At 47.2% G+C, this 27580-nt stretch overlaps 1 long non-coding RNA gene across 1 annotated transcript; it reads left to right on the top strand.

The window, feature by feature from the left end:
• The first annotated feature begins 5196 nt into the window (after positions 1-5196).
• LOC113971812 lies at positions 5197-26181 on the top strand. The gene is made up of 4 exons (XR_003535663.1): positions 5197-5233; positions 5637-5695; positions 24549-24603; positions 26078-26181. It is a non-coding gene; the product is annotated as an uncharacterized LOC113971812 (long non-coding RNA).
• Positions 26182-27580: the final 1399 nt, after the last annotated feature.

Raw genomic sequence — 27580 nt, 5'->3', positions numbered from 1 at the left:
ATGACCCTGGAAAAGGGAGCTGTTCCAGGAAGGACCTTTTTCCTGGCGCATTGCATGTGTGTGTTCTGGATAGCTCCTGTATGAGGAGATGGAAGGGATGAGGGCACGTGCTCTGCTCTCTATTTCTGGCTGCAGAGGCACAGTGTGCCCTGTTGGTCACATTTGTTGTCCTGCTTTCCTGGTGGCATTTCCAGGTGTTCCACACGGTTGTCAGAGAGGCCAGAGTGTGAGAAGGGAGGAATCACAGAGCACTTTGACAGCCCTGGTGAACATACCCTGGGAATGTCAGTTTTAGACATCTGAAAGCAGTGATTTTTTTTTCTCCCAAAATAGAAACAAAAGAAACTCTTTGATAGCTGAATCACCTCCTGACTGAAGAAAGTGTCTGTTCTATTGTGTTCTCCATGCTGTGATCCAGTAATTGCTCTCTGGCTTTATAAGGAAAGATCTTGAGCTCTCCCAACACTCCAGGCAACTCGGGAAGCACTTCTGTAGAAATCACTTTCTGAGTTGTGTCAGAAATGTTGCTGCTTGCAGAGGATCTTGGGAATGGTCCCTTCATATGCCTGGTTAAGGAGCCACGAGAGCTGTGGATTTGGGAATGGTTTTGCCTGTCACTCAGCCCAAGCCAGGGATCACATCTCATTTGGTGCAGTTGGTGCTGTTCCATAGAGCAGTAGTTGGTAGTGGCTGAGGTGAGGTTTGCACATTACTCCTGGTTTGGCCCAGTTTGTGGAGACTGGGAAAATAACGAGTGACTTTCCCTTTCCTCCTCTCAGGCACCTTTAGCATATTGCAGGCAGCTTTGCCAGCTTGGCTGACAGGAGTTTTGACTAATGCTCTACCATTCTTGTTTTGTCTTGTAATTTCAGTCCGCATGGACTCAAGGCTGGTCGTTGGCTTCTTTATTTCATTTCGTGTTTGCTGTAGCCCTACACCACCCCCAGCACATCCTAGTCTCCCTTTCCAGCAGGTTACTCCTCCTGCATGGAATCCTTCTGCTGTTTGCCTTCATCCCACAGCCTCTGGTTGTGCCTCGGCAGCCAAACCCTCGTCTGAAAGTGAACAACCCGGTTTCTCCACGTGCCACTGTCAGCAGTGTCAAAACTCTGCCTGTTTCCCCCATCACTCCAATACAGGTTGTTGGGGCCCTTCACAGAGGCCTGATTTTCAGCTTCTTCCTTCAAAAATGATGTCCTTTCTCTGAATCCTCTTTCCTGGCTCCTGCCCACAGTATGACTCTACAGAAATACTGTGGTTGGTGGTGATGGGTAACAGTTGCTTTGGATTCTCCTTGGAGGTGGGTTACGACTCAGGGACATTCAGCAAAGTCTTCTTATGCCAATTCTTTGTGGGTTTTGCAGCTGTTTTTGCTCTTTCTCCTGATTGATTTGGCTCATACAAATAATTTTAAGGTATAAAGAACATGAAGTCTGGATGTGCTCTGCTGGAATGTAACGAGGTGTGGCAGTCATGAGGTGGTAATCACTTCAGTCAGAGCCATCCTTAATTTTTAGCACTGAGATAGAATCACAGAATCATTTGAGTTGGAAAAGCCTGATGGCTTAAAACGCCATCCTTAAAACACCTCCCCTCCATGCCCTTCCCATGCGCAGTTTTCCATGTTACTGAACACTGTGGGGGCTTGTGGTTTATTTGCCTGAAAGCTGGGAATTCTGTCTTGTTTCCAATCAGATTCATCTCAGTTAAAGGTTATTATTGCCTTTTTCACAAGTGGTTTGCTGCTCTGTCCTGCTGAGCCCAGTCCGTGCCAGTTTGCTGCAGGGCTGGTTCGCAGAGGTTCCACCTACTTCTTTCCCAATGGGAATTGCTGTTGGAAGGAACCAAGTGTGCCATTGTAATCCTTCAGGTTAAAAGGGGAGCCAAATGTTTTCAATCTTGTTACTGTAATAACATAAATCTCTGCCTTCTCACATGCTGTGCTATCTGATTTTGGTTTCTCCCAGTTTCTCCCAGCTTCCCCCAACACAGAGTGTGTCTTCCCTAAGCAGACTTTGTTTTGGGGACAGTGGATGTGACTTCTCTGTGCCATGCTGTCCATCCAGAGAGGGCCCTTTGTGCTGTTCTAACGCCTCTGCAGCAACAAACTATGAACATCTTGCCAAAGGATTCATTTTCCAGTTACCTTTAAAGGCAACTTGTATTATAAATGAATGGAATTGCTCATCCCTCTGCTTCTCTCAGATTAAAATGAAATTATCTTGATCTCAAGTTGGAGAGAACGGCTGTCAGGCACAGCAGAGGGTGACTCATATCTGTGACAGCAAGATTTCTGCTCACTGACACTTCCCTAAATGTCAAAGTCTCATTCCCACCCCACTGCAGCTGCTCCGCTCTCCAACTTCAATTAAAAGTTCGGAATAATTCCAAACATTTCTGGGTTTGTCCAGCCTCACCCAGATTTTAATTGCAACCTGCACATTTTTCCTTTGGAGAAGAAAAGTTCCAAACCTGTCCCAGCAGAGCTGTGAGTCACTGCCTGGGCAAGGTGTGCCTGCAGGGACTGCGCTCCCCGGACTCTGCATCAGTCCTCACCCACGGGGAACAGGGTGGACATCCAGGACTTGTTCCCAAACTGTGTCCTCCTGCATGAAACCAATGTGGATGCTTAAGGTGGGATGAAAAGAGAAAGAAACACTGCTCTTTGTAAAGGAAATGTTTGAATTCTAATGTGAACACTCCAGTTAGGAAAACACCTATTTATTTAATAGAATCATGGAATATCCTGAGCTGGAAGGGACCCACAAGGACCATCAGTCCAATCCCGGCCCTGCCCAGGACACCCTAAAAATCCCACCCTGTCCCTGAGAGCCTTGTCCAAACACTCCTTGAGCTCTGGCAGCCTTGGGGCCGTGACCACTGCCCTGGGGAGCCTGTTCAGTGCCCAACCACTCTCTGGGGGAAGAACCTTTTCCTGAGATCCCCCCAACCCTCTCCTAGCAGAGCTCCAGCCATTCCCTGGGTTCTGTAATTGGTCACAGGGAGCAGAGATTGGAGCTGCCCCTCTGCTGCCCCTCAGAGGAAGCTGCAGACACCGAGGTGTCTCCCCTCAGTTTGGATCAACCGCAAGGAGAAGCCCTCAGACCTGTGTGTGGGATCCACAGAAACGTAGGGAATGGCACTTCTTCTTGATGCAGCTTTTCTAGTTTGAGATAGCAGAGGCTTGAGTGAAGGCTATTTTTTTCACCGTGCTGATTGCAGAATGTAATTTCAGGAGGGTCAAAGGACCAAAGGGCCATATGGGCCAAAATCTGGGCTTAAAAATAAATGGGATTAACAAGCCCTTTCACACTCCTTGTTGGCTGCTGCAGGAAATGCACATCCCAGCAGCAGTGCCATAATACACCTTTGGGGTGCTCTGCTCACCAGGCTTTGGCTTGGGAAAAGTGTTCAGCAAAACTCTTAAACAATGGGGGGGGTTTAAGGGAGATGGGACTGGATAGGACAAGAGGGAATGGCCTTAAGCTGAAGGAGGGCAGGGTTAGATGGGATATTGGAAAAAAATCCTTCCCTGTGAGAGTGGTGAGGCCCTGGCACAGGTTGCCCAGAGAAGCTGTGGCTGCCCCATCCCTGGAAGTGTCCAAGACCAGGTTGGACGGGGCTTGGAGAAACCTAGGATAGTGAAAAGTGTCCCTACCTGTGACAGGGTGTGGAATGAGATGAGCTTGAAGTTTTCTTCCAACCCAAACCATTCTGGGATTGATGATTCCATAAATGAAATGTTGAAACTTTTTCACAGCCAGGTGAGTGTGCTGCCTACCCTTTGTCCAACAGGGTGCTGGTAAATTTGGTTGGCTTCCAGACCCATCATCTGCTTAAAGTGTTGTTTGGTTTGTTTTGGTTTTTTTCAGTAAGCATTAAAAGTATATTCGAAATAAGAAAAGAGTGTTTTAGCTGTAGCGAAATAATGGAGAAAATTCAGTGTTGAAGCAAGTAGCACTAACATATGGTGAAGCTAAATTGGGTTGGAAGGCTCAAAAAGAATCCTTGAGCTGTTAGTGGATGTTGGTAGCAGAATATGTTACTACAGGCTCCACAGAGTGAAATCTTAAGGATTGTTAAACTCTTCTATCTCCAACCTGTGTGCCCTGTGCCCCTTGTAGCAATAACGGTGTGTGAAGTGAGTGAATTCCAAACCAGGGGCAACTGCCATGTGTATTTCAGATATTTTTATTGCCCCACTGGGGCAATCCAGGATGGTCAGTGGAGACAGGGCCATTCCCTCGGGATAGGGAAGTATGTTGGGACAGGGAGGCTGCGTGGGACAGGCTGTGTGGGACAGCTCTGACACCGAGAGCTGTGGCACTGAGGGTGCTTTGTGCTCCAGCCTTGTGTCCCACAGAGAGCTGCTGTCCCTGGGCATGAGCTGGTGCCACAGCAGCTGAAGCCATCAATGCTCCCCAGTGATGCCAGGGAGGTCGGGGCACAGCTGTGTATCCTCCTGGAGCCCTCGTAAGTCCCTATTATCCAAGATACACGTGCAGTCATCCAGAACTTTGCTACGAGCTTCACACACATGTTGCAGGTCTTCCAGAATGTGAAACAAGTTTCTATCAAAAAAGAGAACAGGAATGTTGTTGATTATAGTTACAATTTGAGCTGTAAAACGTGGGAGGAAATAGACTCACAAGCCTTTGACGTGTCCTGGGCTTCAACTGCTGTGGAACAAACTTGGGAATGTTCCTGGGAGTCATGCTGTGTGTTGTGCTCAGGCACAGCCAAAGGCAGGGGTGTGAGCAGGAACAGGGGCTATCCTGGCTCAAGAGACCCACAGCTCATCAGAAGTCCTGAGCTGCACAGCAGTAGCCCTAAAATGTTCATCTGCCAGAACATGGAATATCTCAGGTAATCTCAGCGAGGTTGGAGAACTGTCACTGTAGTGTTGTTATGTGGTGGCCACTTCTATTAGTGGTGAAATGTTCCTGCCTGAGCTGCTCAGCTGAAGGAGAATCCATTAGCTCTGTCCTGCAGTGCTGACAGGAGCTATGTCCTCAGGGAACAGCACGAGCTGTTAAACACAGGCTGGCACTGGGACGGGAGCCAGGGCAAACAGCACTGCAGAAAACAGCACACACATGTGCTGAGAATTTGGTTCAGTTATTTCCACTGCCCTGTATTCCTTGCACAAGCTTATGAAGTGTTTGCAGCCACTTCCCACCTGAGGATTGCTGATGGAAATGGAATATACTCTTAAAGAACACAAGTTTTATTAGTAGTGCAAGTTGTCTCTATTGTTAAACTCTTTTAAATCCCAATTGCAATGCGAAGCCTTTTCTGTTGATTCACTTACATTTGAATGTCATAAAAGCTGCCAGCTAAGGCATACCCATAAAAAAATCCTATTGATGTTGTTGTATTACAAGCCCTGGCTGGTTACCTGGGCAGATACACTCAGGGAGCTTGGCTGTGATTGGGAGTCACTGGGTTCCAGTTCATCTCTCTTAGCTGGTTTGCTTTGCTGGCATCCACATGGGGTCACACTCCAGAGGGGATGTACATTTTAGCTGTACCTTCAACTTATTGCAGTGTTGCAGCACACACATGGTTAATAATTTTGAACTTTACTGATTTTTGCACAGTGTTTCCAAGTTTTAACCTTTCCTCTTTATCCTCAGGCCAATATTTTTGTCAGAACTCTCCTGGAGTCTGAGCTACTGGAGCCTTCCCCTTGGTGGTGAGCAGGGCAAGCAAACACGCAGGGTTCTGGTGAGGAGGGGCTGTGAGGGTAAAGGGGGTGGGGAGTGTTGGTTTGCTGTTGTGATGCACCATCAGTGGGATGGTACGAGCTGTGCATATGTCAAGTCCTGCTGCTGGGGCTGGCTCAGAGTGTACAACACTGTTAAAGGTGTGCAAGCACTTCACAGCTTCTCTGCACTCAGCACACCCAAACCAGGCGTCACACTCCTCATTTTACAAATCTCTTTTTGTTATCTGAGGCATGTTATAAATATAAATTCTTGAAGCATCCCAAGAAAACCCCAAATCCCTCTGGAGGGCTCCAGCCCCAACCACGGGCACAGGGGAGCAGAGTCCCTAACTGACATTTTGTAGAGATGGAGAGAAAGCAAAGAGCAATTCCAAATTAAACTCAATTGACAAACATCACTCAGCAACATGGCTCAGGGCACAGCTTTCCAGCTCTCAATGGGAAGGTGTTTTCCAGGGCCTTGAACTGAGCTGATTTCACTGGCTGTTTTTCACTGGCTGTTTTTCACTGCCTCTCCCAGGCTTGGGAGCCCAGGACTCTCTGCTCCCCTGTGCCTGTGTTTGGGGCTGGAGTGCACAAGTACTGGGTCTCCATCCCAAATTCAGCACTGGGTTTCAGGCGCTCTGATATAAACTGGAAGAGAAGGTGTTTTCCCCCTAATCAAAGGAAAATTGTTTTCTCCAGGGATTCTGAAGATGTGGGAGGCAGTGGGGAGAGCTGAGATTACTAATAAGCTACTGCACCAAAGTCTCTTTATGACAGAAATTTTTTATAGGAAATTGAGCTTCTTGAAAGTCAGAGAAGGGAAACTTTGAAGTTAGAAGCCATGTAATGCATTTGAGAACAGGTGCTGACCTGGGGAAGAAGGTGTTTTTAGGGACACCTTGCAGAAAAAGTCACAGCAATGAGAGGGGTTTCTCTGGAAACCTGGGAGTGCTGCTTCTGCCTGAGAAATCAGAAGGGAATGACTGTTTCTGCTGGAGAGATGGACTGGTGGGGTTGAAAAAGCTGCCATCTCCCACCTGGGCTGCTGAAAGCTTCTTGTTTCAGAGGAACTGGGTGAGTTTGATGCCTCTTTGTGAAGGCGCCTGCCTGCAAATGGCTTAGCAGCTCCTGAGGAGGTGGTGTAGCTCCTGCCTATGTTCCTCTCCAGGAGAGCCTGTGGCTCTTTGGTAAGTGCCAGGACGAGTGTACTGAGATGTGGAGATGGCAGAACAAAATACCTGACAGTTCATCAGCTTGAGAGTGCCCGGGGATGACAAGTATGGGTGGGACAGTGGAGAAGGTCTGGGCACACCAGGATGTGCAGAACTGGGCAAATACCTGAAATGCTGGGGGTGAGGTCTGGAGGGCCAGGCTATCAATGGGGAGGGATTATTGTGTGACTGTAGATGTGCTGATGGTAGCTGGTGAGGGCTGGGATGACCTGAACTCCTGCTGTCAGCTCAGGGGCTGACCTTGTCCCTGCACCTTTCCCATGCTGCTGCAGTACTTTGCCCTTGCTCTGGCCCTCAGGGACTGGTTATGGAGATTTATGCCTGTCCTTGTGTGGAGCATTTAGGCCATGGTAACAATATCCAAACTGCCGTGTACACTGACAGGAACATGGATAGATGTGCATCCCAGCGTGCGTGTGCAATCACACAGAAAATGGAGCTGGCTGCTGGCAATTAGGATGTAATGCCAACAGATCCCTCCTCATTTGGGGCATTGTTTGGGTACTTCCAATCAATTCAGTACTGCTTAGGATGAATAAATTATGGGCAGCACATTCTCAAACCTTATCTTTCACTGCACAGTGGCAAGAATGTTGTCAGTAAGGATGAAGTGTCATTGCTCTTCTGGGTCCATGGGCCAAGGCCAATGGGGTGAGGGACAGCAAATCCAAGAGCTGGGTCACAACAACCCCTTGAACACTCTAGGCTGGAAAATTCCCAGTGGGAAAGGCCCTGGGGGTGCTGGTGATGGCGGCTGGACATGAGCCCAGGTGTGCCCAGGTGGGCAAGAGGCCAATGGCCCCAGTGCCAGCCATGGTGTGTCACAGCCCAGGGCAGTGACTGTCCCTGTGCTGGCACTGCTGGGCATCTCCAGTGCTGGGGGCAGTTCTGGGACCCTCAAACCAGAGAGACATTGAGGGGCTGGAGCGTGTCCAGGGAAAGGAACAGAGCTGGGGAAGGGTCTGGAGCAGCAGGATTGGCTGATGGAGCTGGGGGGGCTCAGCCTGGAGAAAAGGAGGCTCGGGGGGACCTTCTGGCTCTGCAACTCCCTGACAGGAGAGTGGAGCTGGGGGGGTTGGGCTCTGCTGCCAGGGAACAAGGGACAGGATGAGAGGAAACAGCCTCGAGTTGTGCCAGGGGAGGTTCAGCCCTGACACAGCTGCTCAGGGCAGTGGTGGAGTCCCCATCCCTGGAGGGATTGAAAAACTGTGTGAATGAGGCATTTGGGGATATGGGTTATTGGTGGCCTTGTCAGTGCTGGGGAACCCTTGGGCTTGATGATCTCAGAGGGCTTTTCCTAAATGACTTGGTGATTTTATGACTCTCGGGTTGTGTGTTTACACTGATAAGTCAGATCTGGCTCACCCTAGGGTTTGGGAAGCTCACACAGGATGTCACCTACAACTCTGATCAGGTAGTTTTAAATACTGATTGAAGTTATAAAGATTGTATTTTGATTTATTTTGAGCTACTCAGCAATTACAAACTCACATAAATATCCACCCAGCAAATTTGATACTCAGTGCTTACAAAACCTTTTGTTTTTTCCTTTGCAGTGCTGTAGTTTATCTTTAATTTGTATGTCACTGACTTTGGCCTTTTGTCTGTGAGCTCTGGGGTTCCCTTAGCACTGCTGGGACACTGGTTAGATCAGTGTTTCCTGCATGCAACCTGCTTCCTGTCTTCTCTGGAATTAAACATTGAGGTAACTGTAAACACCAAAGTTTTTGTGAGAAGTTTAGCCCTTAGGCTTTCAAATATTCAAATATACAGGGTGTTCCTGAAGTGCCACTAATAATGTGTTGCAAATATTTGTTTTATTACATGGCACAATTGTGTGGTGCTCAACTATTGCATGTTTCAGCTTTTTTTTTCCTTTTTTTTTAAAAGATGGGAATGATTTTTGCTCTTTGCTGTCCTGCTTATCTCCTTCTGGCTGTGAGTGCTCCTGCTGGGAATATCTCGGTGGCTTCCCGTGTGCAGCAGTGCTCCCTGCTGTCCTGGGCTACCGCTGCAACGGGGCCATTAAAGCCCATCCAGTCCCACTCCCACCATGGGCAGGGACACCTTCCGCTAGCCCAGGTTGCTCCAAGCCACGTCCAACCTGGCCTTGGACACTTCCAGGGATGGGGCAGCCACAGCTGCTCTGTGTATGGAAAGAGAAAAAGTTTGGAATCGGAAAGACTTTTCAAACACTTTAAAATTTTTACGATTTTTTCAACCCTGTGGTACTTAAAATTATAAATAACAGATATAGAACCTCCAAATCTGGGGATAAAGGCAATGTAATGGCCATCACTGGAGTGGCTATTTCTGTGACTTTCCATCTCAACTGAAAATGAAAGAAATCTCGATTTTTTCTCCTGCAACACGTCCCCACTTGGTGGCACCATTGTTCCTTATTACACCAGACTTACAACTGCGTTTCTATTCAGAAACTACTTAAACTTTTGGGGTCTCTCAGAAACAGCTTCAACACATGAATGAAAATAGGAACAAGTAGGATTTTTTTTTTTTTTTAATGACTACAAAATTATGGAGATTATCCTAATGGACCGGATTCTCTGGGTCATGGTTTTTCATCTTTCTTTAAAATGAAAAATATGTAAAGCACATGGAACTGAACCCATTTCCAAGCATTCCCACACTCAAAGTCCGTGGGTAGAATACTGATAGAAGAGGAGTGTTTTATATGGAAATGCTTCGTCACAAGGTAAAGGTTAAAGATTCATTTTGATACCCTGTAAGAGTGAAGGATTAATTGCTACCTGCTGATTCAGAAAATCCACGGATGGTTTAATGACCACAGGATGGCAGAGAAGATAGACAGCATGGCTGGTTTAAAACAGAAATTCCCTAGGATATCCATTCATATTCCTTTTTTCCTCCCTGACCCTTCTCCTGTGTCCCTGTCTCTGTGTGTGCTGAGCGAGGGCTCGTCCCCACAGTGCCGTGTGTTCTGTGGGCACAAACCAGTCCCAGCTGCAGCTCCAGGCTCCAGCTTCCAGCTGATGGAGCCTGGATCGCCCCAGTGCCTGCTGGAGGTTGTCTTTGAACTCTCATTTGCAGCATTTTTGAGCTGTAAAGACATTTTCTCTTAAGGAGACATTGAAGTGAAGAAAACCCGTGATACACTGGAATGCCACGATGAGAAGCTGCAGTTCACAGTGGAGTCCTTCTCAAAGTAGATGTGGAATTAAAGCCATAATAAAAGTACTGGGAGTCGTGACATTGATGAAATTGTCTCTCTGTGACATCTCTGCCTCAAATCCTCTTTGTTTTTATCTCATGGCTCAGAAGATGGATAAAATGCTTCTGGCTGATGCTGTGGAGGGGAGCCAAGTCTCCACCAAGGTCCAGGTGGATGTGGACCCTTTGTGGAGCAGGGAATGGCATCACGTTGGTCTGTCACCTGGTGTCGCTGCCTGGGCTTGGCCTCTCTGCAGCCCCCTCCCCTCCCAGACTGGTTTGTGTTGGAAGGGGCCTTAAAGCTCATCTCCTTCCAACCCCTGCCATGATCAGGGACATAGGGTGGGTTGGTTTGGGATTTTTTTCTTGGCAAGAGAACAAACGAATCTAATTTAAAAATAAGGTACTGTGAGGGTGGTGAGGCCCTGGCACTGATTGCCCAGAGAAGCTGTGGCTGCCCCATCCCTGGAAGTGTCCAAGGCCAGGCTGGATGGGGCTCAGAGCAACCTGGTGTACTGGAAAGTGTCCCTGCCCATGGCAGGGGGTGGAGCTGGATGATTTTTAAGGTCCCTTCCAACCCAAACTATCCCGGGATTTGATGATTCATTCCCCAATCCCCCTTCCTGCAGGTGAGATGGGTTGGGGAGCACAGCCCTGAACAGGGACGGGAGATGGTCGAGTGAGTTGCCCAAGGAAAGGATCAGTAGCAGAGGACAATCACTGATTTGTCTTGGATCCTGTTACTGGGGAACCCCTTGGTTCTGTAACCCTGTGTAGGGAGCTGCAGGTACCCCCATGTTAATCTCACTTAAACTGCATCAGTTTAGCATTTTTCTTCCAAGCTGGCTGGAGTAAATTGGGTACTCGCTCTCCTAATTAACTATTGAATGGGAAGTGTCTGATCTGCGGAGATACAGAGGACTTGTTGCTCCTGGAGACACTGAGCTGAGTGATGAGTTTAGCATTGGGCTGATTCTTCCCAGAGACAGCCCTGTGCTGTGATTGACCCTTCAACACTGAGCATCGACCGCATGAATCAATGTGCTCTGAACGGCTTGTCCCAGTGTATTTGTCTTGCCAGCCCCGAGGTCTTGTAGGGCTTCCTGACACAGCACGTGGAGAGCTGTTCCTGGGAAAATCCATTCAGGAGACAAATGCAAGTCACAGATCCAGCTGTAGAAAGATCTGTAAGCAGCTGCATGCCCGTATTCAGGGCTCAGAGCATCTGTGCGATGCTCTTAGTTGTGTGGTTTAGGTTTAGATGGCCCTGCAAGGAGAGGGAGTTGGATTTAATGATTCTTATGGGTCTCATCCAACTTGGGATGTTCTATGATTGTATTCCCTCTCCCAGTTTACCATCTCCCTCTTTCAGTCACAGGATCACAGAATCATTAAGGTTGGAAAAGACCACTGAGTCCAACCTGTGCCTGATCCCCACCTTGTCACCCAGCCCAGAGCACTGAGTGCCACATCCAGTCATTCCTTGGACACCTCCAGGGATGGGGACTCCACCACCTGCCTGGGCAGCCCCTTCCAATGCCTGACCACCCCTTCAGTGAAAAAGATTTTCCCAATATCCAACCTGAACCTCCCCTGGTGCAGCTTGAGGCCATTTCCTCTTGTCCTATCTCTACTTGCCTGGAAGAAGAGGCTGATTCCCAAATGACTCCTTGTCTCCTGGGACCTCAGGATTCCTCCTGGGAATGATTTCCCTGCGTGGGCTCGGTAAGCTGAGCTGGGGGGTGTTTGCTTGAGAGGGATTTTGCTTCCTGCTGAGACAAACCTGAATTGAGCCGTCAGGAATACTGGGCTCATTTGCAGAGCTGCCCCCCGGCCAAACCCGAGGGGATGGGGGGTGATTCCCCCTCTATGCCAGCTGTGGGGTGGTTCAACAGCCCGTTGTATGGCTGGGGGCTTCCCTGCCCCATTCCCACCTAGCCTTCCTTGGGCAATCAGCAATGGGAAGTTTCCCTGTGCTAGCTGCAGTCCTGATAATGAAAAGTCCAGCTCAGCGTCTCCAGGCATCGGGAAACGTGCTGTAAACTGGAAATGCAGATTAATACATCTGGGGAGAAAGTTCTGATAAATCGAATGTAGGGAGGCAGTAAAGTGGCTGTTTCCATGATGCCCTCGACCGGCACTGCTGGCTCCGAGGCTGGTACCAACCCCGCGGGCAACAGAGGGCAGTGCTCCCGCACCGATGGAGATCCACATCCTCCATTCCGCATTCCCCGACCTCTCGGGTTCGTTAGCAAACATGTGTTTGTCAGGTTTTTAATAAAAGAACAAAGACTCTTCTCAATCTGTTAACTGCCTGATGCTCTGGGGCACATTAAATGCACGGCCCCGGTCAGACCTGCTGCCAGGGAGCCGGGGTGGGTTTAATGTTTGTTCCCTGCTCTGCAAAAAGCAATAATAAGAAGAAACCAATCAAGAAAAAACATTTCCTTAAATTATTTTTTTAATTAGTAACTTACAAAACATTTCTTATTAAAAAGCAAAGGTTTGACCTCCACGAATGGGTTTTAGCTGTTTAGAATGAAACGACCGAGGAGTGACGAGTCTTCCCAGGCAGCTGTTATGAAATATTAATTGGATAAAAGCTTTAATATAGATTTTTAAAGCAGCTTTTTTTCCTTTCAATATAACATATTATAGCTGGAAACTGTTCTCATCCGCCACTGTAAGAGCAGATAAGAACCTGACTTTCTGCCGCTGTGGACATTTCCTACTGGTTCTTCAGTCATTATTTATAGGAGGAATTAAGAAAGAATTAGGAATGGAACAGGAGAGGAAATGCAAAAGACAAATCAGAGGAGAGAAATCAAATCAGAGAGAGGTTGGGTGTGATAAAGCAGAAGTGTTGGACGAGGAAATGAACTTGGGAGGATTTTGTATCCTTTGCTCGAAACAGAAAAATGCATAAACTCATTCCTGATTTGTTTCAGCACAGAAACACATGAAAATCAGCCTTTTGTCTCCTGCACATGCAGTTTTAACCCTGGCTTTACCACTTGAGCCCTTCTGGATCACTTCAGGTCACAAAGCGTTCTGCAGCACTGGTGGTGAGTTCGCAAGTCCCAGAGGTGTAGGAGCTAACTGGGGAGAAACATCAGTTTTAATTTAGGAGTTTTCTGGAAGGATCTGTACTTGAAGAATAACAGCAGCAGAGCTTACAGAGAGGGTAGAGCTGCCTCTGAGCTGAGCCAGGAGTGCTCAGAGTGTTTGGGACACGACAACTCAACACAGCCTGCAGCTGTTCACTGTCATAGCTAAGGGTTCATGAGTTACCTCTAGGTCATAAAATCATAGAATCTGAGAATGGTTTGGCTTGGAAGAGACCTTAAAGATCATCCAGTTCCACCCCCTGCCATGGGCAGGGACACCTTCCACTAGACAGTGTTGCTCCGAGTTCCATCCAACCTGTCCTTGATTGATTTTGAGCCTGATTAACCATAACATCTATTGTTACAGTAGATTAATTAATGCAGGAAAATTTATAAATGAATTTTTATGCTTCATTTCCAAATAAACTGTTTGCAAGTGATCAAAGTAATCAGAGCAGTGGAGTCAATGGGGATGGACTCAGCCTAATTGGCTGTCAGGCTCAGCATCCTGTACTGAAATGGAGAAGTCAGATTGGGTTAAAAGGGGGATGTTTTAATGAAGAAATACATGTATGTGTTTTACCTAGGTACTTACTGTCCCATTTTTCTTATCTCCCCCTTCATCCAGACACTTTGGAGGAATAGGTACTGGAAAACAGAGATGAAGTGTTTGTTCTCCCAGCCCTTCCAGGCCCCCATGGCTGTGGGTGTGTCCTCAGCACAGCCATTCCCGACTGGCTGCAGGTGTTTGCAGACAAGTGTCTGTTCCTGGCCCTGCTGGGAAGGGGATGTGCTCAAAAATGTGATATTCCTGTCTCCCTGTTTGGCTCCCTCCCACTGCCCTTCCCTCCTGGAGGTGCTGGGTTGGATCATGGTCGGATCATGGTGGTGTCTTTCAATGGTCTGGTTGCTAAGGAGGAACTTTTTGTCTCATGAGCAACTTTTGGTGAATTTCTTCTTTAATCTTCTATTAATGTTCATTTGCTTCATGTTGAGAATCTCATTCTAACATTTAAATTTAGTTGATATTAACGGAGTGTATTAAATTTTAGTGTTCTCCTGCTGTGCTGTCACTGCCTCTAATGTTTGTGCAATTGGGATTTGATTTTGTGGTCAGATTGTGACTGGGGTTTGATTTTTTGGTCAGATCCTGATTTGGGTTCGATATCATGGCCAGGTCATGAATCTCCCATGGTCTCTGGAGGAAGGGGTCAAGGTGGCCTTGGTGAGGGCTGTTCCCTGCTGTTGGCATCACAGGTGGCTGGGAACCCTCAAGCTGGGAATTGATTCTTATCCATCATTCCTTGCTTTTTCACTTTCTCCTCATTGCCAGCATGATGATATTTTCCATACACAACACTTCAAACCTTGTTAGCAATCAAGATGCAGCGAGACACGAAACCCAATATTTTGCTGCAACTCCAGTGTATAATTTTTCTTTTCATCTTCCAGCTCTGTAATGCTGTCAGAGAGTCGATCAAGTTTCTCTAGAAAGATTTTTTTCTTTAGGAATTGGTGTTTATTTCATGCTATCATGCTGCTGGCTTCATTTGAGAGATTTGGGGTTTTTTTCCTCTTAAAGTTGTCTCCAAATGGAGCATCCCCTGCTGAATAAACATCTGAGTGTGTTGCCCAAAGGGTTGTTGCTGGAAGTATCTGCTCCTGGAGAATTTAAGCAGAAGAACTGTTGAAAAATCCTTAAAGAAATAAACCATTGGATCATTAGGACAATCTTTTGCTCTGTGGCAGTTTCAGGAGAGAGAGGAACAGGTGTGTAGGCATAACCTGAGCTTTCTCCCGGGAGTGGAGGGGTTGTGTAAAGCTGGGACAAACATGAGCTGCTGCTTTGGATTCAGCTCCTGAGACTGTAAGAGGTGGTAATTTCCATCTTATATTAGTCCCTAATGAAGATATATCAAGGTGGCCTCAGTATTTCTGGGAATCATCTTTTTTAAAAATTACACTGACCTTTAGCGAGGTCAGGAATATCAGTTCTTGTCCTTGCTGGGTTTAACAGTGGCTGCAGTGCCGGTGGGACAGCCCTGGGAAGGAATAAGCATGATGCCTCCCTGCCCAGTTCTACAGGACATGACACCTGAATATTCCTGATGAGCTGGGAAGGGTAGATCCTCTGAGCAGGGTTGTTAAAACCAGTGGAAAAGCACTGAGGTATGTGCTGGCCATGAGCTGGGGGGCAGCTCTGAAGAGCACTCTGGAGCTGCTCTTCCCTGCTGGGGCAGCAGCTCTTTTTATGGAAAATCCTACTTTTGTGTCCTGACCCTGAGGTCCTTACCAGAAGTTTTGGGCTCCCTTTCCCACATGGAAGGCTTCTGTTTAGTGCCCCAGCCAGATGTAAATGGTGTGATAAGGGCTGAGGTGCTCGTTCCTGCAGCTGCTCCCCCAGTGCTGCCCCAGGGATGGAACCATCCCACACCAGTCCAGTGCACCAGAAACTCTCACTCATAGCCTGATGGGGTGTTTGCTTTAGCACTGCCCTCTCCTCCAGCTGCTCAGGCTCTCACACACAAGCAGATGCCCTTTGGCTGATTTGTGCCTTCTCAGAGTTTTTCCAACAGAAAGATTAAAGTGAAGGATCAGTAGAGCCAAACATCCTCATAGAATCCCATGAAGGGATGCCTTCCACCAGACCAGGTTGCTCAGAGCCCTGTCCAAGCTGTGCTTTCCTGGATCCGCCCTGAGTATCCGGATCCCTGGCACTGCGGTGGCTGCCCCTGCTGGGCATCGCTGTGGCTTCGCAGCAGACGCAGCCAACAATGCATTTCATCAGCCTTAAGAGTGTTCTGAGGGCAAAACTCAGTTATTTCCTCCTGTTCAGGGAGGACTGGGAAAATGTTTGGAGCCACTTATGTTCGAGACTGAATGGATTGAAGGTTCCACTTGTATCGATGGCATTTCCTTGGCACAGAGCTCGACTGCCCAATTCAACACTGTTTTGCTGCATTTTTAACCCAGTGTAAATTGGTGATGCTTTTTTGCAGCCATATGCTCCATCCAGCTTCATCCTCCTCGCCCTGTTTAAATGTGCTTTCCATGAGTGTTTTTGCCTTCTGCAAAAGCACTTTAATATTTCTGTTTACTCTTTTGGAGACAAAATCAATATTTGTTAGATGCAATTATGAGGAATGATGGATGCGCTGTCAGTGGCATGAGAGTACGAAAAATAATATTATGGCACAGGCCCCCTCTTAATAAAAGCAGAGAGGAGATACAAACAGGCTGGCCTGAAAACCCCATCCCAAATAATGAGTGCTGGAATAAACAGGAAGCTTGTCAAGCGTTGGTTTAAATTGGAGTTGATTGTCTGCTCTGGGCTCTATCTGAACATTTGCTTAAATAAGAGTTGGGTTTGCTTGGGCTGTTTGTGCCCCTTTGGGTCTGTTTTTGTGACGGTCCTGTGTGTGTCACACGTGGCTCTGCAGATCTCCACCACCTCCACCCTCCCCAGTGCCAGATGTCAGTGCTGGCTGGAGACCTGCTCCTGCTGCCAGGCCCTTCAAATTCTTTCATTTTCCTTCTGTTTTAGTCTTGGCTTAATTCTAGATGAGGTGGAGGCTTGTGGCATTGTCCCACTGTGACAAGCCATGTTTCCCACACTTCTCCTGGGTGACAAGGGACAGGATAAGAGGAAACGGCCTCAAGCTGTACCAGGGGAGGCTGGAGATTGAGGAAAATCCCTTCATGGAAAGGCCTGTTCAGCCCTGGCGCAGCTGCCCAGGCCAGGGGCGGAGTCCCCATCCCTGGAGGGATTTAAAAGCAGTGTGGATGTGGCTCTTGGGGACAGGGGTCAATGTGGCCTTGGCAGTGACGGGGGAGCAGTTGGACTGGATGGTCTCAAGAGGCTTTTCCACCTGAGCCATTCTGTGATTCCGTGATTTACAGGTTATATTTTTACACTGGTAAGGGAAATCTGGCTCAAAAGAACCAAAATCACAGAATGGTTCAGGTTGGAGAAGCCCTCTGGGACCACCAAGTCCAACCATTCCCCAGCACTGCCAACCCACCCCAAATCCCACGGGCTGCCTTTGGGCAGGGCTTGGTGCTGTCACTGCCCTCTGAGCCTGCGAATGGGAGACAAGAAGTGGGGCTAAGCCCTGACTGAGGAATGTTCTGCTCTCTGGCTGCTGGAAAAGCCTCTGGGAGTTTATGTAAGAATTGATGGGCTAATATTGCTGGCAGTGGAGATAAAGGACAGGGACACAGCTCCGGGGGGTACACGGCCTAACAGGAGCCCAGAGATTCAGATTTATGAAGCTGCTGCTTTTACCTAATAGGTCATTTTTTCTCCTTATTCCTTTACTGCCTCAGAGATCTTGCCAAGAAGTGAAAGTCAGAACATGGTTTTCCCAAGGAATTTTCCTAAGATGGGTGAGGGGATGGGGACACTTAGCCCAAGCTGTTTCTTTGCAGGACCTGAACTTCATAGTGCCAGTGTGGTTTGGGTTTTATTTTTGGTTTTGGTTTGTTTTTTTTTTCCTTCTCTGTGTTCAAGGTTAAACTTTCACTAGAGAGAATTAGTTGGTAGGAGACAAAGAGCACTGCTCAGGAGGGGTAGGGAAGATAAATTTCACAAAAGATTTTCAGCTGCAGTACCTGAAGATAGATCAATATTTTCTATTTGCCTTAGCACTAAGCTTATTTTCCTTCATCACTGAAGAGATACTCACTTGTGCCTTCTACCAGAACATTAAACTGTTCTCTGCTGATAAATGGTTAAGAAAGACAAACAATAGCACTTTCCAGGAGCTGCTTTATCTTGCAGAACTACATCGGTCCTTTTGATAAACAGAAAACCCCACATTTCTGTCTTAACTTCAGGAGTCCCTGCTGGAGCTCAGCCTCTCTGACTTCCTGCTGGGGGAAAACTCTAAATTTGCACCATTTCTTGGAGCCTCTCAGTGTCGTATCCCTGCCCTCTGCTCATCCTGCCTCCCTGGGAACACACTTTTATATCCCAGCTCGCTCTACCACTGTGCACATGGACACAGGGATCTGGGGACAGCCTTGCTTGCAGGTATTTGTTTGTCCCTGCTATAGATCAGTGAGAGCTGTGGCTGTGAAGGTACAGAAGAGCTCAGTAAACCAATTTACCAGACCTGGAATTAAGCCTTGTATATGTTGACAAATGTAGAAGCTTAAGGCAAACTGAAAGGGAAAGAGAGCTCAGAATTTCTGATCCCCTCTGCTCTCTGATCCACTTTGTTGTCTGAAATTATAAATGAATTATTAGTGCATAAGATGTAATATGCATTGGGAAGGGGGAATGGCTTCCCACTGCCAGAGGGCAGGGTTAGATGGGATTGAGAACAAATCCTTCCCTGGGAGGGTAGGGAGGCCCTGGCACAGGTTCCCAGAGAAGCTGTGGATGCCCCATCCCTGGAAGTGTCCAGGGCCAGATTGGACAGGGCTTGGAGCAACCTGGGCTAGTGGAAGGTGTCCCTGCCCATGGCAGGGGTTGGAATGAGATGAGCTTTAAGGTCCCTTCCAATCAAATCAATCTGGGATTCTCAGATTCTTTGATAAGACAGCAGGGCATAATTCCAGCTCTTCCCAAACTGATGCTCATCCTCCAACTGGGAGTCTCAAACTGGGAGAAGAGGGTGGATCAGATTTTGAACATGGGAGGACTGAGCATCATGAAGGGAAAACATCATAAAATGTTGGTTTCCAAGTTGTTCCTTGCAAGGTGGTGGAAGTTCAAGTGATAACAGAATGGTGGGGTAGTAAAGAGATTGCTATAAGTTGTGAAGTATATATATATTCTGGTTTTTACTAAATGTCTGGATTTTCCTAAAGAAATCCACCTAAAGAGCCCCAGAGTTTAACTCCTCTGGGTCAATGGCACATGACACAGAGAGAAACCAAGCTGTAGAGCAAAGTAAATTCATCATCTGGTTTAAAAGTAGGTTCAAAACACTTGACCCGATGCCACTTCACTTTGCAAAGAATGTTGGGGAGCATTTGTTTGTCCTTGTTTTTAGGGTGTGTTTTTCATCTGTTAAAGCCAGGGGTAACAGGCCCTGCCTCCTGCAGGACGTGTCTGAGGGGGCTGTGGACAGGCCTGGCATCTCCAGAGGTTCATTGGAATTTGAAGAAATATTGGATCACCACCAGTCTATCGGTGCTCACCTCTTAATTGTAGGGCTGTTGAAACACCTGCATTGGTATTGTCTGATCACCTCCAGAATTTATCTGTATGTAAACTGTGCTTCCAGCTCCCCTCTCAGCAAACATTGCACTTTCTTACTCAATTGTGTGCATGTTTCAAAAGCAAATCACATTTGTGTTTTTGTGCAGCTTTACAGCCCTGGCAGATGGAGGGCTGCACAACCATAGGTAATAGTTTGCAAAGTAAAAGTGTTTTTTTCTCCTGGAGAATGGCTTGTACCAAACAAGAGAGAGGATTTAGGTACTTTTCAATGACGTTTGGCTCTTTAAACCTAATTTTGGTATGGAATTCTAGCTGATCTTCAGGTGCAGGAGCAGAACGTCATGGAAAGGCAGAGCTGCGTTAATGACTTGGAGCTGCAGAGCATTTGAAGGAACACGGTGGTGCTTGTTCAGCTGTGTCTAAGTAGTGACACATTTGTTGTCCCCTCATAGAACTTCACAGATCCATAATTACAGCATCAATTCATCATAGTTATCGTTGTCATCAATCTTTGCCAGCAACAACCAATGCGAACAGTCACTTGTGAGGGTTTTTTGGGGTTTTGTCTGGAGCTCTCACACACCAGGTGCAGTTCCACCAATATTCTCTTTTTGGCTGTTCTCCAGCCTTTGGAGCCTTGCCTTGCCTGTCTGCTCGGGGCTGCGCTCACTGCCCTCCTCCAAAGGTATGGGAGAAAACCCAGCCTTGCTTTCTGTGGGCATGGATGTGAGATCTGGGGGTGAGTGAGAAGGTACTGTGGTGACCCTGGGCAGTAATCCTGGTGAGCATCGAGAGCAGGGATTCCAGGCCCCCCCTCCAGTGTGGGTTAGCACAGGCACAGGTGTGGGAATGGGCACCAGTTGGACACCAACGGTTCCACATGGAACAGCTGCCATGGGGATGTGCCCCAGAACATCTCCCTGAGCTCAGCCTGTAGCCAGGAGGGAAGAGATGAGCAGGTTGGGCACATTTCATATTATCCCAGAATGGTTTGGGTTGGAAGGGACCTTAAACCCATCCAGTGCCACCCCTTGGCATGGGCAGGGGCACGTTCCACTAGACCAGGTTGCTCCAAGTTCCATCCAACCTGGTCTTGGACACTTCCAGGGACGGGGAATCCACATCCCTGCCTCTCCTGAATAAAGTGGGGAGGTAGTGCACACATGAAATAAAAATTCCAAGAGCTCTGTGTTGTGCTGTGTCCTGTGAGCAGGCTCTGGTTCTTCAGAGTCAGGAGAGAAGAGGTGGCTGTGATGTAATAACGTTTTATTTTAATTAAAAAGTGTTTGGTGCCAGCCATGGCTCAGGTCCTGCGGCCTCCGAGAGGCAGCCGAGCACTGCACCACGAAATCCTGTTCTGTGCCACTGGAGCTGGTACAGGCTGAGCAGTGCTGCAAACAGAGCTGCATTTCCCCAGGGGACTGGGAACAGATGGAGTTTACACGACTCAGGAAAACAGAAAGATGCAGACTTTGAACTTGATCCAGCTTCACTGAAGGCAGGGAGAGTTTTCTTTTGACTTCAGACTGTGGCAGAGCAGGTCCTTTCCAGGCTGCTTGGGTTTGGTTTGATTTAGAAGAACAGATCATCTCTGCTGCCCATGCTCTGTACTGTTCTCAGAGGTACCAAGCACTCACTAGTGTGTCTGTATGTGATGTATAAACTGTGTCCAGGAATGTTTGAGTCTTAATGGGGATTGTTTTTTTTGTTTGGTTTTTAAAGGGGAGTGATAATGATTGAAAGACGTAAAATCCCTTTGGATTCTGAGACAATCTTCATTTTTGTGATGCCAAGCATTGTGTAGAGCCCTCTACTCCTCCAAAAGGAGAAGGAAGTGTAACTTGTCCAGTAGTGTAAAACTGAGATGTGCTGCCATGGAATATACAAATGCAGTATTTTGAATAAAAATGTGCATTCTTATAATCTGTTATGATTGGAGAGCTGTGCCCACATCCTGCCAGGGGAGCAAGGGTAGTGTTGGGCAGGAAATCAATGACCCAAATGTGTTTATTTTGGATATTGGCCAAATCAGTGGACAAAGCATTGAGAGGATGGGCCAGTCCATCCAGATCAATCTGTTATGGCAGCGTGGTTTGGAAACATCTCCCTCTCCTCTTCCCTTTCCCTCTCCCTCTCCCTCTCCCTCTCCCTCTCCCTCTCCCTCTCCCTCTCCTTCTCCTTCTCCCTCTCCCTCTTCTCTCCTCTCCTCCATTTACTAACATTTACCATTTCTCTTTCCAAGGCAATTCCTTAAACACTCAGGTGCCCTGAGCCTCCTGACCCTGTTTAGTGTAATCAGATAAACATTGATTGCACTGAACCTTACAGAGCCTCACGACTGAGAGTTCCAATGGTTAATTAACGATTGTTAATTGTTTTAGCTGTGGAAGGATGGTTTGTTCCTTCCCAGCTCTCATCCCTGTGGTGTGTGCCCAGTGCCAGGTTGGACCATGACAGGGGTCACACATGGTCCCCACTGGCACCATCCTCCCACCAAAAAATGGGGATTCAGTGCTGTTTGCATAGCAAAAAATAGGAATTCCCACTTCTCCAGGGGACTTTCATATCTGCTGACTTTTATTCCTGTCATGGTCCTGCATGCTTCCCTGGGGTTGTGCCCTGGGGCATCTGCCTGAGCTTGGCCTGTGGCCAGGATGGAAGAAACCAGCAGCTTGGGCACCTTTCATGGAATCCTGGAATGGTTTGGGTTGGGAGGGACCTTAAATGTCATTCAGTCTCAACCCCTGCCATGGGCAGGGACACCTTCCACTAGCCCAGGTTGCTCCAACCTGGCCTTGAACACTTCCAGGGATGGGATGCAAATAAAGAAATAAATATATAAATGCAAAATTCATGTCATTACATTCAGACAATATGCTTCAAAGGAACTGCTCCGTTTAGGGAAGTTATTTTTAAACACTATTAATTTCAGTTGTTGCTGCAAATGTTCTCTTGCACATCCAATTAAAAACCATGTTTTGTGTAATTTGTAACTTAAAAAAATCAATTTCGGCGACAAGTCTTTTATGTTTAGTATTTTAGTATCAGGTGTGAGGCTCTGAAAGTGAATCACAGGTAAAGCATAACATCAGGAATTGTAGTTTTTGAGGGCTTGGGGAGTTTTTCTGTGATCCACTTGGAGAGTTTTCCGGTGCAGCTGATACGAGGCAGAATTTAATAGAAATAAAGAGTGATGATAGTGCCATATCTGCAGGAAATATCACTGAGCCCTTAATCTCAATTAATTTAAATTGTGGTGCAGTTGGAACTCAGAGAAAACAGATAAATAGAGTTTGAAAGAGTCATGATCTGAAGCAGATGAGTGAGGGTGCAGGGCAGGGTGGGTGGCACGCGTGGCTGCAGCCCAGCCCTGGGAGAGCTTGTCTCCAAGTGCCACCTGGTTGGTCAGAGGATTTGTGGGACATCCACGGGTGATGGGCACAGGCTGGGGGTGGGTCACCCCCAGGAATAGTGAGGGGAGTCAGAAATAGATTCCTTGGCTGAAATAAGGGGATTTATGTTGCTGCAAAGGTGGTGGAAGTTCAGGATCAGAATTGTGTTCGTGGTCGTTAATGCTGTTCAGGCGCCTTCCTACTGTGGCAGGGAAAACTCACCCATCTACTGCTCACAGTTAGAATCATGGAATGTTATAGGATGGAAAAGTCCTCAGTCCAACCATTCCCCAGCACTGCCAAGGCCACACTATCCCCTATTCCCAAGTGCCACATCCACATTGCTTTTAAATCCCTCCAGCCATGGGGCCTCCACCCCTGCCCTGGGCAGCTGTGCCAGTGCTGGCAGCCCTTACCAGGAAGGAATTTTCCCCTAATCTCCAACCTAAACCTCCCCTGAACACTGGAAATCTCTCAGCCAGCAGCTGAAGGCTACTTCCCTGAGATCACTCTGCCCTGCTGTGTCCTGTATCCCACTGGGAGGCGGGTGACAGGCAGGACCATGTCAGTGCAGCAGCCAAGGTGCCACTCTGATGGTCACCATCCCTCCCCTTTCCTTGGCCACCATCCCTCCCTTTTCTTTGGACACTGCTGAAAAATGGGCAGAAAGTGTCTCAGGGTGAGGTACCTCTGCCAGGCCTGACCGATGGGTAAAAATGAATGTTTGAACTCTGAGCGTGACTGTGGGCTCTGGGATCCACCAGGGAGTTGGACTAAACCTCCTGCAGATCCTCAGGATGTGGAGCCTTCCCTCCCTAACCCCAACTCTGCTTACACAGGGATGTGAGACCATCACCAAGTGATACAGGTGGGATGTTACAGCGACCAGGGCATCTTACAGTGCTGCTGAGGTGTCTGAGGAGCTGAAACAACATTTGCTTGTGTTGCCAGCACAATTCAACTTGCCATTAGCCCAGGGCTCCTCGGGTCCCAAACTGCAGAGGGGATGGACAAACAGCTCTCCAGCACATTCCAGAAACACTACAGGAGAGAAGGAGAATGTGCTGTAGCACCGTTGTGCAGCAGTAATGTTCCCATATTTCACCCTTCCCAGACATCTCAAAATCTGCTGTCACTCAGGGCCAGCTTCCCAGCCTTCCTGGTTTTAACATCTCACAAATATTTTTGACACCTCTTCCATCAAGTTAACAAAAAAAACGTCACAAGACTTTCAGTTTCTCCTTCCTTGCCTGATCTTTTTTGCAGGCTACACAAAGCAAATGTCTCCTCTCGCTGCCAGGCTGTTCTTCATCCTGACTTTATCTCTCCCTGTGCAGAGCCTCTCCCCCTGTGCTACCAGCTCAGTGGTGCTGCTGCAGTGACAGCTCCATCCTTCTCTTTCCCCCCCCTCCTATTTATTCCAGAAGATGCAGAGACTTCTGTCACAGGGGGGAGAAGGGAAAAAGGTAATTGTGAGAGGAACAGAGCAGATTTTTCTCCTTGGTGTGAGCACTCACTCTTTTTTCCCTGTTATTTGTATAAATTATCCATCCTTGCCCATCCACTTTGCACCTCCAGTGTTGCCTTTACATCCTGAGGATAAAAATAGCTGAGTAAGGCTGGTCGATAAAGGATCTGAAAAAGGAATGTCAGTGGGAGTGTGGTTGCCCTATTTTTTTTTGTTAATTAAAATGTGGGTGTTTCCTGCATCTCGAGCGCTCGGTGAGTTTGTTTCTTTTCTTCCAGAACACTGAACGGGTGGTGCTGCATGAATTTGTCTTGGAATAGGACCCTGAGCCAGGTAAAACCCACTGTCACCTCCTTCAGAGCTCCAGAGCCCCAGAGCCCCGGGAGCTGGGGTTGGCAGGGGCTGGGGGTCTCTATCCCATCTGCTCCCAGCAGGTCACTCAGGGACCTGTCCAAGTGGTTGAGCATCTCCAAGGATGGAGCCTCACAACCTGTCCCTGTGTCCAACCATCCCCCCAGTAAAAAGGTGGGTTTTGGGTTCAACTAGACTTTCCTGTCTTTAATTCATGCCCTGCAGAGTGGGGCCTTACTCACCATGAGGCCCCTTTATTGTACAGGGTGGAGGATGTTTCTAGTCTAACTGCCAAAACTGCTCCTTAGTTAAAATACTGACATTAAAAATGAAATCTGGGGTCTGATCCCAAACCAAGTCACCCCTCCAGCCAGGGGGCACCTGGGGACCTTCAGTTAGATGGATCCTCAGATGACCCAGCACTCGATGGTGCATTGTAAAAGCTCAGTATTACAGATTTATTGCAGATTTGCTGTCACTTCAGCTCACTCGAGTTTCCATTTCAAGCAGTTGGTGCTGCAGATGGTTTTGCAGCTCCGGTAGCATCTCAAAGGGATCCCAGGTGGCTGAGAATCAGCTCAGTTCAGAGAGGCTTTGAACCCCTGATGTGCCCGGAGTGCACTCGGTGCTGGGACTGATACACACGTGCGCTGCTACTGATCTGGCAGTTTTTAATAGGTCTGGACCAGACTGGCACTTCTTGGGTATTTTTTCCTGAAAATACACTAAAAAAACCCACCCTAAAACAAAACCAAAAAAAACCCTTTTTGTAAAATGAGAAGTGAATGGTAAAAGGTCGCCCTGGGAGCTCAGGCAAACCTGTGTGAAGCTGTAAGTACTTTTCTAAGTCCCACCCCCAATCATGGGTGAAACCAGCAGGTTTCAGTGATGTGATGGATGTTCACATGGACAATAAAAGTGTTCAGTCTCAGAGAAATTAATAATAAAGAAATAAAAGAAATAAAGACAAGGCTTCCAAATGAAATTGGAAAAGCTGTGTTTCAAGTGAGAAACACATTTCTGGATAACAGGGTTGTAAAGAAGATTTTTTTTCAGGTTTTCTTCTTAAATTATTCTCCACCTGTACCTGCACATCCCTCCAAATCCCCAGGATCTGGTCTTGCTGGAGGTAGGTTTGGTTGGAACAGACTCCAGCCTCATCAGAGGTACAGTTTCTGGTGTCTGCAGGGGCACAAGTGTTTTACAGGTCCTTTGGACAGAGACAAGACTTTCCCCTTGGTTTCCTCTTGGTTTGCACCTCCCAGCCTTGGCACCTGAGAATTGTGGCTGGTTCCCCCCCATTTAGCAGAAGGAAACGTTCCATTTCTGCTCGTTGGGGAGGAGGTTTCACTCCTGGGCTTTGGTGTGTTGAGGCAGCAGCTTCTGATGAGTCATTTCCTCACAGTGCTTTTACCAACACTTCAGGAAGTGTGATGGGAATTGTGCGTCTGCACAGGTCCTGGGGAGGGGGAGGAAACGTTTCACTGATGGGACATGTTGGAGCATCTTCTGAGAGTGAAAATCCCCAGCCTGCAAAGCATTGGTGCCAGGGCAGCATGACAGTGCAGAGTTTCACAGGTATCAATTATACATCAAAGGTATCAATAACACAGTTATTAAACAATATAATCAGGTCCCTTAGACAGAAAATGGCAAATTCCCTTTGCAGAAAATGGCAATTTTAAACCTAGGGACTGGCAAAAATAATTAAACAGCTTATCTGGAAATCTAGAAAATATACTGTACTACCAGACTCGAAGAAATTTTGTCAAATGTCTGAAATTGTGTAGTTTTATCAGGTCAGGCCTCTTCTGTCACTTGGGGCAAAGGTTGGACTTGAGGATCTTGGGCGTCTTTTCCAACCTTAATGTTTCTGTGATTCAGTCATTTACATCTCAGAACAGAAGTGGAATTTTTGTGTGGAATTTTTTGGAGTTCTCTGACTGCTGGCTCTGCAGTCTGGGGTAAATCCCTTTGTGGTGTGATAATGGGAACTTTAGGATATTTTCTCTCAGTTCGTTGGACTCCCAAGGTAATTCTTGAATAGAGGTCAAGTGGCTGCAGCCCAGGTGGAGAAACCCTCCCGGGGCGCAGGAGATGTCTCAGTAAAAACTCTTTTCTTTCACTGTTAATTCCTTCCTGCTTTTCTAGTTCAGGTACATCTGAAAAAGAGTAAGGAATTTCAATCTTGAGAAGGGTTTGAGGGTTCTGTGGTCGTTTGTGTCACTACTCAGGGACATGGAGGCCTTGCTGGGGTGATCAAAAGGAAGGTCCTGCACAGGTGGTCACTGTGTGCTTGGAAAACTTGAAGAAAGGCTAAATTTCAACTGATTATAAAAACCAGCCTCTCTAGTGAACTGAGGTCAGGGCCTTCTTCCTTTTATGGTTTTTGTACAGGTGGTTTTGCTCTTTTATTTAGAGAAGTTCTGTTGATTAGACATTTTACTACACAATATAATTATGTAAATGAATGCATAATACTTGTGTTTAGATTAATATAATTTTCTTTTGCATACTTTCGATTTTCATTTCTTCCTTATTCTAAAACTAAACTTAGAAAAGAAACAAAGACTCCATAGAACAAAGATAACACTGAGCATCCTTCTAGCATGATGTGCTAAATCAGAGTTTAAAAAATTGTCTTTATTCTCCCACTTGTTAGATGACAAAACCTTCTCTTTGCTGCTGTCCCCGGGGAACAGACATTCGTTCCAGTAAGGTTTTATTCCTTGTGGCTCCAGATCAATGTATTATAAGATTTCTTAAAATAATGAGGAAAGACTCTTAAATCCTCAGAAAAAGACAATATAGCAGCGAAAAAAATAGCCACAGAAAATTGGCCAGAAGGGCAATTTCCAGCTAAGGGGAACATACATTAATCTCTGCTCTGAAAGTCAAGTGTTCTTGTTGCTGCTGGCGGGTTGTTCACTATTGCGTGTCCTTACGGTGTGTCAGTTTA

This window comes from Neopelma chrysocephalum, unplaced genomic scaffold (assembly GCF_003984885.1).
Source record: "Neopelma chrysocephalum unplaced genomic scaffold, ASM398488v2 Primary Assembly neopelma1_85, whole genome shotgun sequence".
Lineage (NCBI taxonomy): Eukaryota > Metazoa > Chordata > Aves > Passeriformes > Pipridae > Neopelma > Neopelma chrysocephalum.
This window is presented reverse-complemented; position numbering and strand designations above follow the sequence as displayed.